The sequence below is a fragment of the Pollicipes pollicipes genome, unplaced genomic scaffold (assembly GCF_011947565.3).
Source record: "Pollicipes pollicipes isolate AB1234 unplaced genomic scaffold, Ppol_2.1 Scaffold_6138;HRSCAF=7277_pilon_pilon_pilon, whole genome shotgun sequence".
Lineage (NCBI taxonomy): Eukaryota > Metazoa > Arthropoda > Thecostraca > Pollicipedomorpha > Pollicipedidae > Pollicipes > Pollicipes pollicipes.
In genome coordinates this window covers 29,697,440-29,702,516 of record NW_023596818.1, presented here as the reverse complement: position 1 = coordinate 29,702,516, position 5,077 = coordinate 29,697,440, and the positions used below count along the sequence as shown (strand labels likewise).

General features: G+C 50.7%; 1 long non-coding RNA gene across 1 annotated transcript; it reads right to left on the bottom strand.

The window, feature by feature from the left end:
* Positions 1-348: 348 nt before the first annotated feature.
* On the bottom strand, positions 349-4,873 carry LOC119106407 (uncharacterized). The gene is made up of 4 exons (XR_005095131.1): positions 4,847-4,873; positions 4,345-4,435; positions 2,305-2,434; positions 349-460 (listed from the first exon to the last, which is right to left on the bottom strand). It is a non-coding gene; the product is annotated as an uncharacterized LOC119106407 (long non-coding RNA).
* Positions 4,874-5,077: the final 204 nt, after the last annotated feature.

Here is a 5,077-nt window from a genome sequence, read left to right as displayed (position 1 = left end):
CACACACACACACCCACACACCCACCCACACCCACACCCACACCCACACACACACACACACACACACACACACACACACACACACACACACACTGCCCAGAACCCTCGCATCTATCGCGGCAGCAGCTTCCCCCTTCCCCCACCCGATACAGCGACCTCATCCTCTGCCACTAGCCGACCCCAACCCACCGGCGCCGCCGCTCACCTTCCCGTTGGCCATGTAGCCGAGGAAGGTGTACACGGGGCTGAAGTCGTGGCGGCCGTGGCGCGCGGCCAGCTGGCGCTCCTCGGCGGCCGCCAGGTGGAGCGGCGCCGAGCAGGCGGCGGCGTCGGGCCGCTCGGTCGAAAAGCAGGGCGGCGGCGCGTTGGCGCGCCCCAGCCGCTCCAGCCAGGCCTCGATCGGCGTCGACTGCGCCCGCGCGCGGCGCACCCGCCGCGCCCGTTTCAGGTGGTTCAGCACCTGGCGAACAATGGAGGTACGGTTCAGCGGCGGTCAGCTGGGCCCGCGAAGGCGAGGGCGTACGTTCGAGACTCACTGCCGGCTGTTTCCAGATTTGTCGCGGTCACCTTCCGCACGATCGTTGCGTGATATTACCGTGCCGAGGCCGGTGTCAGCTACGCACGTCGTGAAATATACGAGAGATGTGGCCAACGGCAGGCACCCATCTCAGGTGCACCAACATACACACACGCGCGCACGCACGCACGCACGCACGCACGCACGCACGCACGCACGCACGCACGCACGCACGCACGCACGCACGCACGCACGCACGTACGCACGCACGCACACACACACGCACACACACACACACACACACACACACACACACACACACACACACACACACACACACACACACACACACACACACACAGAGTAGCCCAGTACCCACACGCCAACGGACAGGTCGGCAGCCCAGCGCCCACACACCAACAGACAGGTCAGTAGCCCAGCGCCCACACATCAACGGACAGGTCAGCAGCCTAGCGCCCACACACTAACGGACAGGTCAACAGTCCAGCGCCCACACACCAACGGATAGGTCAGCAGCCCACCGCCCACACACCAACAGACAGGTCAGCAGCCCAGCACCCACATACCAACAGAGAGGTCAGCAGCCCAGCATCCACACACTAATGGACAGGTCAGCAGCCCAGCGCCCACACCAATGGACAGGTCAGCAGCCCAGCGCCCACACCAACGGACAAGTCAGCAGTCCAGCGCCCACACGCAAACGGACAGGTCAGCAGCCCAGCGCCCACACACCAACGGACAGGTCAGCAGCCCAGCCCCCACACAACAACGGACAAGTCAGCAGCTGTGTATGCGGCCGCCCGTCAAAGTGAGGGGAGGGAAGGAGGAAGGCGGCAAGGCATTTGTGACCAGGACAGGCTGTCTTATTCGAAGGAGTACGCCAGGACTGCGGAAGACGCGCGACGTGACTCACGGCAGAGTTACTAAGCAGTAAGGCTTCCCGGGCGGCACAGTGAGCCAGCCGTGTGGCACAATGAACAGTTCACGTCCTGGATCTCACCATACCTTTAACATCACTATCGTAAGAAGGTATCCATTGCATGCGACAATTTGCTGCACGCCGCCAGCCAAGACGCCGTGGGCATCATTCATATAAATAACAATTTCTTAATGCCTGGTCCCATGACTATGCCAAGTTTTATGCATCAATGACGCTGTTGTGACTCGGTTGAGGCGGTCCCATGCTTGAAGTGATAAATCGGAATATCTCATCATCACGGTGGCACGTGTTGCCACATCGATCTTATCTATGGAAGGTGGTGGGTTGCACGATCCATCAGTGATTAGCGTCACGCAATGCTGCAGGCAAATGATAAGTGTGTAGCATCCATTCGCACCGACCGTTATGGCACCCATTTAAAATCCATAGCGATGTGGCATCCCTTTAAAAGATGAACTGTGAGGTCATATTCGGGCCAAAACGCCCTGTGCCTATAGATTGTGAAGTTCCTAATGCCTATAGAGTGCGAAGCTGTCAGCTGTTGCGAAGCTGCCTGTCAAAACTGCTCTTGAAAGGGTCTGTTGGGCCAGTTGGTTCATGTCAACAGAAAACTCCTCCCCCTTATGCCTCTATAAAAGCTTTAAGCGCTGCTTCGCAACCAGCTCACAGTCACCTCAGGCCTCCAGCAGCACTCAAAAGCAAGGCATGCGCCATTCAAACAGCCAGACATCTTCAAGATTCTGAAAAAGTACAAAGAAATGAAGGGCCATACCAAGAGAATGTCAGAAGATGTTTGTCAAAGGCCAGCTCACCAGTGCATTCTTACCTGTTGTAAAGTACGTGGTTTCACTGCAGCAACCAGTGGTTCCATGCTGAATGTGCCATGCTGCCTGACAGCGCGCAGCAGTGCAGTCCTCTCCTGCTTTGTCCACCGGCTGTCCTTAAAATCATTGTCCCTGTGGAACACGAGAAAGTGATTGGTAACTATACCAGCTCAGTGGGCCAATGAGCCTAAGGGCCATCCAATTTCATATAGCACAGTATTTCCATCAACTAGGTAACAACTTTGTTGCTAAAACGTGTTTCCAGCGGTTGTCAGACCGGCCAGCTTAAGGTTGACAGCAATCTCAATCACACCATACGACAAGCATTTCGAACTGTGACGGCAATTGTAACGTTTTCAACCCGAGCATAATGTTCTGTGTCACTTTTTGTAAGACATGCATGCCAGAGGAAACTTTTGCACAGCACAGTTATCACACCTGCACGTCTATTTCATTCATCTTGACATCGCTCTTTCTTCAATGTTTTGAAATGTTAAGAACTTGCTCTCCAAAACCCAGACTGGATGTTGTCATATTCGTCTTCTCAGACAAATTCAGAAGTCAGTCTGACACACAATTGGTGTGTCTCCATGCTCAGTGCCACCTTTGCCAGAAGGGCAGATGTTGACAGAAATAGCTACATATCAACAGACGCTGGCCGCGCGCAGTGGCACGTTTGCGGAAACTGTCCGGCGAACTTCGGCATAGTGACAGCCGTGACTCGGCGAAATGTACTTAAAGTGCGCTGTGCATCATGTGTTCTGTGCATTTCACTAGCATTTCAAATTTTAAATTTATAGCTGGGCCTACCAGTTTCATTATACAATCAGTGTTAATTCATTGTGTACTGGTAACACAGCAGCAGCAATGCTGAACACATGATACTGCTAAACAACTCTGCTCCACTTGATCATGACCAACACCTGCCCTGAATTTTTTCTGTCCTGAACCTTTTCTCCTCACTCACCACTTCTTTCACTCCAGCAACTCCCTCTGTTTCTCCGGGGCAAAATCTATGATTGGCCATGGACGGGCTTCAGGGTCCTGCTTGTGGGAGCCCCTCCCCACCTGACTGTCCACACCTAGGTATCAATGCAGTTTAACCCCCAGATGGTTGAGCAGGGAGAAGTTGACTTCCCTCCCTCAGTTCTTCAAGCACAGGTAAAAAGCAAACACTTGCAGCAACCCAAAATTGTAGCTGCATGTTCATTTATTAATTTTGCAGCCTCTGTGAATTTCAGTCTTGATGTAACAAGATCAGTGACCTATGTCAGGTCAAAGAGGTCACCCTCCGGAACAACTTTGACCACGCCTAACTGTTTTTGAGTGATCATGGTCAGGGTGAATCAGTTGGTTGCAGATACCATATCAGAACATGTCACCCTTGGGATGATTAAACAAAGGTGCAGGATGCAAGAGCACTTAGCATATGGTGTGTAGAGTAGAGGCTTCAACCTAAAAAGCAACCACACATTGCACATTATCTGAGACTATATTGGACACCTTTCAGTCTTTTGTGCTGTAGACTAAAAAAGTAGTGTAAACATGCAGCTTCATGGCCGAAAGTACTGAGTTGACTGCTGACAAAATTTGAGCATGGAAGTTCAAGAATGCAGGTCAACAAGTAGCTGAAGGAAGGAGCCTCCTCAAACAAGCACAACAGGCAAGAAGCAAGACAAGTTCAAAGCAGTACCAGGTCTTTGCCAAGTGGCTGCACACTTCAAGGGCCACCAGAATTTGGGAAAATGTTTGCATGTGTGGATGCAAAACAGCATATGGCTCACTTTGCAGTGATAGAATTTAGTTCATTGCTAGATGTATGGCACTCCTCTTTACATGCAACACATTGTAAGATTTAAGTACAAGAACAACAGAGCACCAAAACAAGTGATGGCTTCTGAAGCTTTGTACAAGCCATCAAGAACCAGATGCCTTCTGCTAAATTAAGTCATTGGCAGATTAACAGCATTCATTAAGCAAATACCCAATATGACTTGTTCAGAAGGGCAACATTCATTGCACATAACACACAGATTTCTTACTCTTCCTGTTGCTCATCTTTTAATGCTGCCAACGCTCTTCGATCCCGTAATTTTGGCATCTTGACCTTAATCAGCAGGTGTCCACTTGCATCTGTAACAAATTGTGTGCGATGATGGCTAACACACCTCAAAACGGCATATCATGTAGTCAGAATAATGCAAATTTGCTGGTGGTGGTATGAATTGACTTGCAATTCAGAATATTAGATGCCTGCCCATGGTAACAAAGGCCACCAAATGTGAAAAATTGCTCCTTGTGACATATATTTTCACATCCAGCCTATGAACGTTTCAGATGGAATTAAGTCTAAAAACAGGCAGAGCCTTCGGTACAGCAATAAGACCCCGTTCTGCTTCAGCTCGGGGACAATTTGGGCATGACGGTGCACATGTTATATCTTAAATGAAGGACAGGTTCGTCCTGAAACGACACATACACTTGCAAGAAACACCGTCGAAAAATTACATAAAGCCTAAACAGCACAATCTCCACACCACATACCTCATCATCACAAAACATTCCCCGACGTCAGCAGCAATCCGTGGCGTGTAGTAGTGCGCCTATTAGGGTCAGTGGTGCGCCACAATTCCGCGCATTTTTCTGAAACTACCTCGGATTTGGCAGCTGCATGTGCGTGATGCCAGTCATAATTTTCTTTCTGTTACAGTTTTTTACCAAAATGGCACGCGCAAAATGCCGGGTGATAATATGATGGGTTCGATGATTTGCATA